The following is a 13,802-nucleotide window of genomic DNA, read 5'->3' as shown; positions in this document are numbered from 1 at the left end:
AATGGAACTGTATTGTAAGTAATGGCCCTTACTGCTCCTGCCTGCCTTTCTCCCCCCCCGCGTATCGGCTTCCCAGCTCAGCCCAGACCGACATGGCAGAACTTGGCGAGAACGACAGAGCACGAGGAAGGAAAAGGAGAGGAAAAGTAGTCGGCCCAACCTCTGACCCCCCCCCCCCCCCCCCCCCCCCAACTCCTTCCCTCGTTCATCATGTTGTAAGGAAGGAAAAAATCGAATCACGTGCGCCCCGCGATCGACTGCCAATGAGCTGCAAATGTCCGCCTAGAAATATTCACTTTCTGACAAGGCCTCATCTGTTTCCCATTTCCCGACTATGGAAATATTTCTTCCCTGCTGTTAAGTTATATACTAATGTGTTTCCATCACCACCCCGGGCCTGCCTGTGCAGCCCCACACACACACACACACACACACACACACACAGCCTAATTCAATAGAAACTCATCTGGTTAAAGCCGAGGTTCTGGCTGCTTTAGCTTTCTGTTCCACTGTAAACTAATGTGCGTCAGTGCAAAAAAAAAAAAGGAGAATGCACAGTTACGCGCTGGCATAACATATTCTCCGATTTGGCTGTGCGAAACGCTTAATGCGGCAAATGCATTTGAGGCGTTACGGGTTGACGGAGCGCACCTTGTTTCATGAAATAACATTTGCATAATCATGTGAACGCGGCGCTATCCTGTGCATGGCAATAATGAAGAGGGTTTTTCAACGGGGGTGAAAATACGCCTTCGTAGCCGCGCGGATGTGTAGACACACTCACCCACTGTGCTTAAGAGCTGTGCCCTTTTATGCCTTCTTTGATACCCAGCAGCATCGAGACACTTGTGCGCACACACACACACACACACACACACACACAGATAGATAGTGTGTGTTGTATCACATGCGTCCTGTTTCACATTTGCACTCTTTGAAAGGAAACTAGTCTTCAAGTGGCCAGGCACGCCTCCAGGCTAACCACAACAAGGCGACGATTTCTGTTTGATCTGTGTCTCTCTCTCCCCCTCTCTCTCTCTCTCTCTCTCTCTCTCTCTGAGATCACTTCTTCATAGCATCGTCTCCCTCTTCCTCCAGGGCGGGTTAACTCCACCATGGACTTGATGATGGGCACGCTTCACAGTGGTTAATCCATTTTCTGATGATGCTATTTGCTTTCGTACTTAAAGGTGGTATATGCAGCATTTTGAAATATCAATATATCAGTGTCAAATTCATTGTGATACCTTGGTATAATTACCGTAAACAAATGAGACCACGGTGGAGACGATTGGTAGCTTCTATCTCGCACTATTGTAGCATTGCTAGTGCTAGTGTTTCTCAAAATTATGACTACATTTCCCATAAGCCCCGTTGCTTCCTTTGCCCCCTCCCCCTCTCTGAAGAGGATAAACATGTTGGAAGTGATTTCTCTATCTGCCTTTCTCTCCTTCCACCATCTGCCATCGCAAGAAACTCCTGAAATCTTTAGCTCCATTTGCGTTGGAAGAACAGCGCCCTCCTTCCTGTTTTGTGCCATAAAGCAATCCAGCAGATTTCCCGCCAAATGCCATTCCGCCAAAATGTAAATGTCTCAGCAATGTCTCATGGTCTCGTTTGTTTATGGCAATTACACTAATGTCTCAGAATGAATATGGTAATGACATTTGAGCCGTCATTTGTGGCGTAAAAATCACAAAGTATTTCATATGCACCTATACACAACATTTGCTTTACATATTTTAATATGTTTTCTAAGGATACAAAACTTGTAACTTGCGCAGCATGCAGACCTCCAGTGTCGGCGGAAGGGCTCGGGCCCGGGGGGGTGGTGGGGGGGGGGGGAATGTCCGAAGCTGTCTGGATCTCCGCCTCGCGACTCGACGCCTCAGTGGAGCCAACGCTCCATCTAAATGTCAGAGGCAACATAAAACCTCAGGGGTATTTAGGAGAACAAACATGCATGTCTGAGAGAGAGAGAGAGAGAGGGAGAGAGTGAGAGAGAGAGAGAGTCAGCGCCTCGCCTCCACATACGTGTTGGTTTCACAGTGCAAAGGATGCTGGGAGCCAGGTCTCATTAGCGTCCTTTGCCTTGTTGACAACGGCCTAAAGGCAAGGGGAGGGGGTTATTTATTTGTGTGCGAGTGCAGACAGTTTTGGTGTGTGTGTGTGTGTGTGTGTTTGTCTTTGTTTCTACTACAGTGGGCACTTAGCTCCTCATGGTCTGAGGGCCATATTATGTTGTTGCCTGTCATTATCATAAACAACATTTCCCATCCTGTCTCCCTGTATCTCTGTTGGCTTTTTCCATTGGTTTAGCCATAGAGGAGCATCTTCAGTGTCTCTACACTAGAGCTGAGCCCCATGTATACCAAACCTCGGAATTCCAGAGCAACCAATTAAGCAAATGGGAATGAAGAAAATATGCAGCAAAACAAAAATGGTAATGTTCTGTTTGCTAACATAGAAATGTTAGTCACAGGGAGACAGGTGTAATATCAGTAGGGCTCAATGAATATGGGTTTTTGAAGCTGCCGATAGACAATATTTGCTGATATTCAATATTATTAAATTTGATCTTTCTCATGCCAAAAAATTCCCACATGTAACATAAGTATTCAGTGTTTTCCCCCAGAATGTGGAAAAGCCTCTAAAATAGCATTTAGATGGAACACTAAAACTCTCCATTGAAACCCAGGATAATGATAATAATAAGGACTTCCCATAGACAACCAGTGTAGTATTGATTGGTGGGGGGGGGGGGGTGTTCCAAAACAGATTACGGACTGGAAAGTGAGTTTTGAAAGCCACTCCGCAAAGTAATTGCTGATTCATTATGGTCACTTTGGTCATTTTGTGCTATGGGGCAGTAAAAACCTGTCACTGAAGAGATCTCCAATTCTAGGGTTTTTTCCATTTATATCAAAAGCATCTTATATGTGTTTGCTATCATGGAAATTTGGATTGTGTGGTTTTAATGGGATAGTTCAGGTGTACTTGAAGTAGGAGGCCTTTCGCTCCTCCAAAAGACATTTCCAGTGTTTTAGTCCCTGAGATTTTGAGGCAGAATTTGATGCCATTTGTTAGCAATACAAGTGGAAGTCAAAGGGATGAAAACATTTCTCTGACAATATCACCTTGTACCATGGTCCGCAGGGAATTCTTCTACATACTGACATAGTCGGCTCTTCTGTCTTCTCCAATTCCTTCTCCGTGTAGTTGTATAAGTTGTCTCTCTTATCTCCGGCTATGGGAGACGGCGCCTGAGTGTTCACTCATGTAAACTGAAACAACACATTTCAAAGCTGAAATTCAGTGGTATTCCCCTTTCAGTTGAGCAAGGGCGTACATCAGAGGAGGCTAGTCCACAGAGGCAGGGGAGGATGCTCCTCCTCTGTTTTTTGAGAGGAAAGAGGGAAATTATAACTATGAAATACTGTATGTTTGAAATTGAACCTTTAGAAACCTCAATGCCATTTATAAAAATATTTTTTCTTTCTCTTTAGGGACAAAAATCCACTATTGAAAGTCTGAAAATCAAAACGACTCAACAGCGACTCCCAAAGGCAAGAGGGAAAGTGCAGTCTAATACAGACACACTGTGAAGACGAGGAACCACAGAACTTGAATGGATAGAATCGGCCTTCCACTGTCTGCCATGGTAATTTGGCTAGTACAGCAAAAATGGCAATTATAAATTTTTAAGGGTTAATTGCCATGGTGACAATGTAAGTCTGAGCAGTAATGCCGTAAAGTCTGTCACACTTGCTTGAGAAAGCAGACGTTAGCAACAAGGTTAATGTAACATTATCAAAGACTGTACTTCTCTCACTAGCTCTTCTAGTCAACATTAGCATATTAGCAGATCATGGCAGGCGGCATCAAGGCGACGGAGAAGGTCCTTTGATCCTTGCTGTAAAACCTCTCACCTCTACTGCTTGCCGTAAGTCAGTTTATACAGAAGCTAGCCAAACGATACACATAAAAATGGCCGTCGTTCTGACCGTCTTGGAACGTTGATTTGAATCGGAATAGGAATGACGTTCTGGAGAAAACCCGCTGTCCTCCATTAGGGCAGGTCTTATATCAATTTAATGGGTTTTGTTTCTTCCCTGTAGGCCTGTGATTGGCCAATATACATAATGTGAACATAATACTGACACATGTATATCCTATCACTGAGTGCAGGTTTTTAACAGAGGTGGAAGACATACTGACATGTTTTACTTAAGTAAAAGTAGCAATACAACAGTGTAAAGATACAAGTAAAAGTCCTGCATTCAAAATCTTACTTAAGTAAAAGTACATAAGTATTGGCAGCAAAATGTACTTAGAGTATCAAAGTAAACGTACTCATTATGCAAACTGTCCCCATTTAGAGAGTTACATTTTTCATAAATTATTGGAATATTAATACTGATTTATTGACATACATATACATGTAAGCAGCATTTTAAAGTTGTCAATGTGAAGCTAATCTTAACAATTTAGCTATACTTTTGGGTAGTCTAATCTATAACAATGCTGTTTTATAGTTATTTTATAAAGATGATCAAATGTTTTAAATATAAAATATTGATCTGAAAAGTAACTAGTAACTATAGCTGTGAAATAAATGTAATGGAGTAAAAAGTACAATATTTCCCTCTAAAATGTAGTGGAGTAGAAGTACAAAGTAGCATAAAATGGAAATACCTGAGTAAAGTACAAGTACCTCAAAATTGTACTTAAGTACTTAAGTACAGTACTTAGTTACTTTCCACCACTGGTTTTTAACATAAATCCCATAAACCCTCGGCGGGAATATTGTTTTGGCACCTACTGTCCAGCTAACAGTGAGTTAGCTAACACTGCTAACAATGCTAATGTCAGGGAGGCATAAAGAGGCTCGGGGAGGAGAGTGTTGTCAACCACAGTCCATACTTTGGATTATCAAGACCGGTGGATGAACTTTGCAGGAAAAGCTTACAATGAAAGATGTTAGATGAGGTTGTCATGTGCACTAGAAGTGTTGGTATGACAGATATCCTTGGCTAACGGGCAGTCTCAAGGGAAGTCACACCGATTGCATTGCTGCTGGCCATGCCTTCTGATGGGGAAACCGTGTAACGTTAGCAGTTGGTCTGCCCAAGGCTATTGTGAATATAAATATGTATGAACACCAACAAGGCCTACTGGTAGTATCTGGCAATACCAAGCTAATACCCAAGGGTTTGCCCACATGTGCAGTGAAAGGCCAATATGTTGAGTACCTGCTTTTTTTTTATTCCACTTCACGCACTGGACCTAAATTGCTGATATCAGTTCAGTAGTTTCCAAATCCAAGCAGTTTCCATGATGTCATATTGTGAAAATCGTTTGCTAGTTTGGGTTGATGTTGAATTTAGCCATTTCATGTTCGTCAAATGCTTGCTGGCTTGGGTTTAAGGACAAGAGAGCGAAAAGAGAGAAACATTGAGAGAAACAGACAGAAAGACAGAGGAAAAAAAGAGACTTTGGAAGAGAAAGAGAGAGAGAGAGAGAGAAAGAAAAGTGGCAGTGAAAGAGAGAGACTTATTCATGGGGTTGGAAGGGCTTGAGTTGTGGCATCTATCTGTGCCAGTGGTTTTAGTCCTTGGAATAACACCGAACATGGCGAGAGGAGGACCGGGACGGAGACGAGACGAAGGGCAAACGGATGACGGAGGGGAAGGAGGCAATCAGGGACGGAGTGAAGGGCGAAGACGACGAGGACAGACGGATGGCGGGTGAAGGAGCGAACAAAGGGAAGAAAAAGGGAGGCAAAACAAAGTCGTATCGAACGAACGCTTCACAGAGACGACCCGGCAAGTATTTCACGGACACGGATGTGCAGGAGGTGGCCAAGTTCAACCTCAACCCAAAATTTTCACAGTATATTATGGCACAGTAAAAAGTCCTATTAAAACAGCATTTGGGAGCTGTTTTGAACTGATATCAGAAAGATATTTAGGTCCTGATTTCACAAAACGATGCAGGTAGCAGCTATGGACGACTACGGACATCGTCTCAAGAGATACAAAGAAAGAGAAAGACTTTGGAACAGAGAGAGAAAGGGGTGGTGACAATGAAAGAGAAAGACTGATCGATGGGGTTGGAAGAGCCTAAGTGGTGGCAGCAAATCAGTGGTTCTCAACATGGGGTCTGGGGACCACCAGGGGTCCTTGAAGAAGCAAATTGATGAATTGTTAAACTTCAGCATTATTTATTTTACAAGAAGTTAACACAATTAGAGAATGTAGACGAATGACTGTTTTGATCATAGTTTCTCTGTTATCTCTCTACCTACAATACAGATAGTCATGGAATTCTGGACAAAATCATATCTAACAATAAAAATATTCTCAGATTTGGGTCAGAGAGACAAAGTCTCATCACGTTGGGGTCCATGGCTCTAATGTGGACTAAATTAGGGGTCCTTGATATGAAAAATTTGGAGAATCACTGCTATAAATCAGTGGTTCTCATGTGCCATGGAGGCCTGAGAGCCTGCGAGTTTTCATTCCAACCAACCACTGCAGCACACTCTTGGGCTTCAATGGTACGATTGAGAACCACGACTCTAAATCACTGCTCCCTCTATGATCCCGCCATTTCTCGGATATCCGCAGCTCCGCTCCGTAAATCTACCCCCTGCGTGCATACCGACGCTATCTTTAATACACAAGCATACGGCAAATATATGCAGAGGAGGTTATATCCACATTAGAGGCGAGCGCGATAAAAAGGCGAGCTGTGTCCTTATTTGAGAACTTTAACATGCCCGGATTTCGTCATTTTGTCACGACGCGTACGCCTGTAATTGGGAGCTGATGCAACTGAGTAAAACAAGGGGAAAGTGAATAAGTGGAAGAGCTATTGAACTCTGCTGCGCTATCTTTCAGCAGCAGCCTATTGGAGTCGAGCAAGTTGCGGGGGGGTGGTGGTGGGGGTTGGGGGGGGGGGCACTCAAACGCAAAAAGTGTGTGCTGGAGTGGCGTGCCCGTGGAAATGACGCACGCACACACAGCGAGACTCAGTTTAATTATCTAGAAATGAAATGAACTGCGAGGGCTGACTGTGAGGAGTGATTGTGTGTGTGTGTGTGTGATAGTGTGTGTGTGTGTGTGTGTGCGTGCATGTGTGCGTAATGAGTCTGTCTTGCACGTGGCTGTGAGTGTGTGTGTGTGTGTGTGTGTCTAAGTTGTTATTAGAGAGTGTGAGGGAGCGGCTGGTTATGGGGAAACAGAAGGAGAGCCAAGCGGTAATTCCTCCCTTCATGAATCATTCATGAGCCTTGGTGTTGTGTGTGTGTGTGTGTGTGTGTGTGTGAACGTGCACGTGTGTGTGTCTCTATGACGTGAGTGTGTGAGTCGGTGGAAGTGTGTGTAGCCGTCTAGCATGGAGGCAGTTCTGGCTGTGGGTCCCATAAAACCACAACAATACCAGCTTGTCAAGTCGGCGGCCCCCGCTATCTCCTTCCATTAGGCCAAATAAAGACTGTGCCCCCACCCACCCACCCCCACCCCCACCCCAATTGGGCCCTTACATCACACCATCGATTTCCTTTATGTCCGCATGGCGAGCGCATGCATGGCATTGTGGGAAAGGGCCGGCACGTCGGACGGCTGTAAAAGGCAAAGCAGCGGAGGCGTGATTTGCATGGCGAATCGATGGGAGGAGAATTAGCAGCTAATGTCGGGGTGGCGGATCACAGGAGAGGAGAGGTGGGCGACGGACGAAGAGATGAGAAAGACGATGAGAGTGCTTTGAAAAGTTATTTTGTTAAGTTAAAGAAAGAAATAGCAGTACGTTTCTGTACTGAAATGTGTTATTCCGACGCCTGTATCAGCGAACATTCGCGACATTCTCAATCCTCGAGGTTTTCAAGATGCGTTAGCCTACTTTTAACATGTTTATAATCCTCAGAATACACTTAAATTTACTTTTCAGCATTACAGGACCTTTAATCCGTCGAAACACCTGTTTGGTAACTGGTTAAACGAATGAATGAAATGAATTTGAAGTGTAAAGTTGCACTTACAGTTGCTAGCGTTATATGCTAACTAGCTAGCTAACGTTGCTAAATGTTGTTGACGTAGTTGCGCAGGGAACAGTATTTTATGTTGGGCAAATTAAATCTCACAGGCTTATGGAACGTAACATATGGTCGCTAGGCAGTGCACATCATAAGGCAAACAACCACCAATATAAACAAAATCAGTAATATTTTCATAAAAGCATTGAATAATGTTTATTTCCACTCAAAAGACTCAAAAGACAAACTATGTACACTATGAATCCATCTCAAAGTTTCATGTCAGTGTAAAAAGGTGGTGAACTGAAAGGTGGTATTGGTTATATAATCAAGTATTGATTATATGAAATTGAACTTTACACTTCAAATTCATAAGTTTAACAAGTTACCAAACAGGTGTTTCGATGGATTAAAGATCCTGCAATGCTGAAAAGTAAATTTACGTGTATTCTGATCATAAACTAGAAGTAACGCATCTTGAAAACCTTGAGGATTGAGAATGTTGCAAATGTTCTCTGATACAGGAATTGGAATAACACATTTCATTACAGAAACTTACTGCTATTTCTTTCTTTAACTTAATAAAATAACTTTTCAAAACACTCTCATTGTCATTCTCATCTCTTGGTCTGTCAGCACCTTGACAAGCTCATGAATCATTCAAGAATCAAGTATTGATTACATAGAAAATGTTTGTTCTCTAATTGTACACACTGTTTTACTTTGTGACTTTGACATCGTTTTGACTCCATATTTTATATTGTTGGTTGGCAACTTTTATGTTTGCCGTGATGCTGCTTTCTTGGCCACACCTGCCTTGAAATGGAGATTCTTTCTAATTGTGACTAACAAAATACGCATTGCATCAAACTGTATCACACTAGTACACAACTGAAATGCAAACAAAATACCATTATGGATGGTAATAAGACAACTGACATCTTGCTTTGTGTCTTGAATTTGTGCTTTTGGCCCAGAACTTTAACCAAGTTGGCTGGCTGACTTGTTCTTTGACCCTACCTTGAAGTGTCAGCCTGAAGAGACTGCGGTGTAACAGCGGGGTAGAAAGATACGTACAGCATGTTCAAAGACTCACACAGTCACGCTCGCAACATGATTTGAAGATTATTTTCTCACCGCATTTCCATACAAGCGCACATTGCCAACAGGCTGTTGCTCTACATCTATATATAACATCTCTATCATCTTCCACCGCCACGGGAGATTCATCTGGAGGTAGTGATCGCTGGAAGAGAGATACACGTTTAGTGAAATTTTCAATTAACCTACTTTGATCGGCTTCCTAAGTGTTTTTTTTTTTTTTTTTTTTTTTTTTGGAGGGGGTGGGGGGGTGGAGACGTTCTGGGGCGCTAACACTGCGTGTCTTTTCCAATTTAGTGTCCTGTTATCATCCGGGATGATCGCACACCCACTCCTCCTCACTGTGCTGGGATTAAGACGCCGGCAACACAGATTTCTCCCCACCATCATCCTACACGGTGGATTAAGACCAAAGCAAACCCCAGGTTGCCGCTCTCATTTCCTCAATACTAATTTCTCTCTCTCGCATTCTAAACCACCCTCTCTCTCCTCTAAATGAGCCTCTTCAAGAGGATGAGCCGAGCCGAGCTGAAAATCGGCATTTTGACGATTAAGGCCACTTGATGGATATCACACCGCGATCGCGAACTCGTGCCAAACGGGGCCCCCGACCCTGAAATGTCAATTTGCATTGCATTTCCTCTTCCATTTCGCCCCCGTCTGGAGTTTCGGTATCATCCCTGAACTCGTGGCTTGGGCAAATATGCAGAAGTGATTGATTCCTGCGGATCCCATAGGTGCAGATCGCGAAGAGCGGGTCGTTTGTCATGTGCTTAGATCCTGTCAGCGCGATACTTCATAATCGCATATCACCGCATACGATCTGCGCAAATGGGTGTTTCCGTGTCAAACATGGTTAGCCAGCACTTGGTTAACTGTCCAATACAAGCCTTGATTTACAGAGGCCCTCTGTACTTACTGCAAGTGGAATCAATGCTAAACACATCAGTGCTGCAAACAGAGGAAGGCGGCAGCCAGAGCGAGCGCCTTGACCATCAAGCTTACTTACAGTAAGGCCATAGCAGATGATTACCTATCTACCGTCCTTAATCAACTTTAGAGCCATTAAGCCAGACCGGGGCAGTAGACGTAAGGAATGAAGGGTCGTAAAACGGCTTTTAAATGAGTGCGGTCAGGTGTAATGTAGGTTGCAGGGGCAGAGCACCGGGTCAGTCACTGTGTGATTCACTAATGATGAGACAAGGGTTGATACTTGCGTCGGTCGATACCGGCCGGCCGGCTTGAGGATGTACGGGAGCGGAGAAGTTCGGAGCTGTCAAATTATCATCATTGAACTTCCAGGGCCGGAGGGCTTTTAGTGAATTGCGACTTCCTCCCCACATCTTAGAGCCTTGAACACTAATAGAGCCATCGGTTCGCAGTGTTATGGATCAGGCTCTGCTGCTGTTCTTACCTTCACAACGAACACGCTGTAAAAACATGGTATGTGTATGATGCAAAATGAGTGTGTTGAAGGGGTTTCACAGTTATTATCCAAATCCATAAGTCCAAATTTGGTCGTTTTTAATATCTCGAAAAGTTTCCCACTCTCATTCGACCTTAGACATTTAGTGTTGACTCTCCTTGCCTTTGATACCTAAACCAACAAGTATACCAGACTGAACAAATTTGGAATGTCTAGATACCACTATTATGTGAAAATGACTCAATTACTCTTGAACGGTAGTGTAGCCTACTTGTTCCTGTATCTCCATTTTATTGCTTTCTTGTGTTTCGGCACACACTTTTATTTAAAGTTCCATCTGTTTTTAATTGTATCTCTGTTTGTTGTTGTTTTTTTTGTTTTTTGTTTTTTTAGTTGTACCAGTTTATCTCTTGTATTACCTTTTATTCCTTTTTGGGTTTTTTTTTGCACACTTTTATGTAAAGTTCGATATTTTTTTAACTATATCTCTGTTTGTGTGTTTTTAGTTGTACCTGTTTACCTCATATATTACCTTTTATTCCTATTTTCTATTATATACATTTTTTTAATTTATTTTTATTTTTCTATCATTCACTGTGGTAGTTTCACATCACTGCGTTTGGCTTTTATTGTATGTAAAGCACTTTGTAAACATTGTTTTTAGAAAAGTGCTGTACAAATAAAGTTATTATTATTATTATTATATGGCAAGACTGTTAAAAAATCATATTAAAGAGCAAAGATCAAGCAAAAACTGCCATAAATCTATTTGGAAATCATATCTAAAAGAGTCACATCAGAGGAGCATTCAGGACCAATGTTGATAGTTTGGTTCTACATCTAAAAAGTTATGACACTGACGAAGTAATCATCAGTTTCTATTTTGTCTCCAGAAATTTCATCCATATAAGCAGGTTTGGAAGTTTTGCTTGTAAACAACATTAGATGGAAGGACGTTGCCGAAGCTTATGAATGCACGAATCGCCGGCCCTTCATGCCCCTCCGCCGCTGAAAGTAGTCCGCTTTAATTGAACATGCTTTACCGCCTCTCTACGTCTCCACCACCTTCTCTGTATACCTTTGGGCCTATCTCTCCATCTCCTCCTCGTCTCCACCTCCTCCTTCTTCCTCTCCACTCCCCATCACGAAGGCTCAGTGTCAGGCAATTAGGAAAGACTGAGATACCCCCCCTCCACCACCACCAGATGAATGAGTGGGGGGCTTCTTGTTTCTGTACGTTTTTTTTTTTTTTTTTTTTTCTTGAAAGACAAGCCACAAAAGACTTGCTCTCAAACACGCCGCGGCACAAAAGAATCACACTTCCATAATTGGCTGTCTCAGTTGGCGTTCAAACGGCGGCCCCTGATTCTCCTCAGATCGGGAGGCAATAAACAATACGGCATGAATAAAACATTCATCACAATTATTCGTGTCAGGGCCGTAAACAAATGATTGCCTTTTGTAAATATTTCATACGCCGGTGTCTTCTTCGCTCGCTCGCCACGTCGCCTCGTCGCGTTCAGGGGCCCCCGAAGAGAGGGGTTGAAAGGGATCACAGGAGGGTGGGGGTGGGGGGGGGGTGGGGGGCGAGGAGAAGGGGTGGGGGGGGGGGGGGGGGGTGATCTCCTCCGATGCTCCGGCGTTTTGTTAAACATTAATGGGGCCAATGCTGTAACGGAAGTGGCTTTAATCTTCTCGCCGCTCGAGCCTCTCTCTCTCTCTCTCTCTCTCTATCCGTCCCCCCCCCCTCCCCACCACCCCCTCCATATCTCCTTTCTCCTTCGCCCACCTCCCTCTCTCTCTCTCTTCCTCTCATCTTCCCTCTCTATCCTCTCCGCTCACCTCTGCGATCCCCTCTTTTCTTTTTTTCGCCCCCCTCTCTCTCTCCTCCTCCTTTCATCTCTCCCCCCCCCACCACCCCGCCATTCTCTCCTCTTTACCGTCTCTTTACCTCCCTCCTCACCCCCTCCCCCCCCCCACCCTCTTTCGCCCCTACCCCGATTGACGGATTGGGCTATCACCTCGGCGTGCTCCGCAGTATATCATCTCAGATCTGGGTTATTCAAATTAGGTTTAAATCTCATTTTTTTTCTCTCTCTCTCTCTCTCTCTCTCCCCGATGCTTGTTCCAGTTCAGACCCATTTGTCATCTTTTCCTCGCCGGGCGCCCCCCCCCCCCCCCCCCCCCCCCCTCGGTGGAGCCCCCGGAGCCGCGCCAAAAAAAAAACAACAAAAAAAAAAAACGTCTTGATGGCGTTTTGATGGGATTCCAAATATGAGGATCGCCTCCAAAAACCAGCCACTTCTAATGTATGCATATTTAATGTGTGTGTGTGTATAGCTTGTACAGGGGAGGGGAGGGGGCGAGAAACAGGCCACCCAAGGATTTATAGAGATATAAAGTTATATTCAGAAAACGACCGGGGCACGTTAAGCACTTTGCCCCCCCCCCACCCCCCTACCCCCCCCCACTCCGGTGCTATTATGGGTTTTTCCTTGTAACGCGCTGAACGATGACTGCGGCGGATAAGTGGCGTCCCGCGGGATTCGGCATCATGCAGATTCGCCCCCCCCACCCCCCCACCCCCCCCCTCGCCCGAATTGTTTTTTTCCGACGAGACGAGAGAGCCATCCATCAGCGGAACTAAGCCCACCCCCCCCCCCTCCCCTCCTCCCCCACACCCGTCCCGTCACCAGGTAATACTTTAACACCTGAGATTTTGCCGCTCCCCCTCGTCTTGTCGGAGCCTTTTCTCCTCCTTTCATCAACAGCATGTTCTAAATGTTCTAATTCCCCCCACCCCACCCCACCCCACACACCTCCCCCCCCCCCCCCCGTTTCATCCATACAGTGGATATACATATACGCGGGGCCACGTTAACGATTAGTCGACTCCCCCCCCCCCCCGGCGGCTCCTTAAAAGCGGCGTTTCTTTTTCCGTCGCCACCTCTTTCTCTCTCTCTCTCTCTCTCTCTTCTTCTTTTAAAAGCGTCTGAATTTTTTTTTTTTTGTGTTGCATATTTATTCCGGCGGAATTAGCATCACAAACAGTGTTCCCGGGCTCTTTGTTATGCTTTGGGGGGGTGGTGGTGGTGGTGGTGGGGGTGGGGGGTGGGGGGGGGTGGAGGGAAAGTAGATTACGCCCTGCTCTTTCTCTAAGGCGCACTCGAAGCGGGCTTTCTAGGCTTCCTCGTGCGCTCGGGGCTTATGGAGACGCACTCCGTCGACTTGGAAGTAAAG

This window comes from Centroberyx affinis, unplaced genomic scaffold, assembly GCF_046629955.1.
Source record: "Centroberyx affinis isolate AG114_WGS23_722 - 3 ecotype Tasmania unplaced genomic scaffold, CSIRO-AGI_Caff_v1 ptg001060l_1, whole genome shotgun sequence".
NCBI lineage: Eukaryota > Metazoa > Chordata > Actinopteri > Beryciformes > Berycidae > Centroberyx > Centroberyx affinis.
This window is presented reverse-complemented; position numbering follows the sequence as displayed.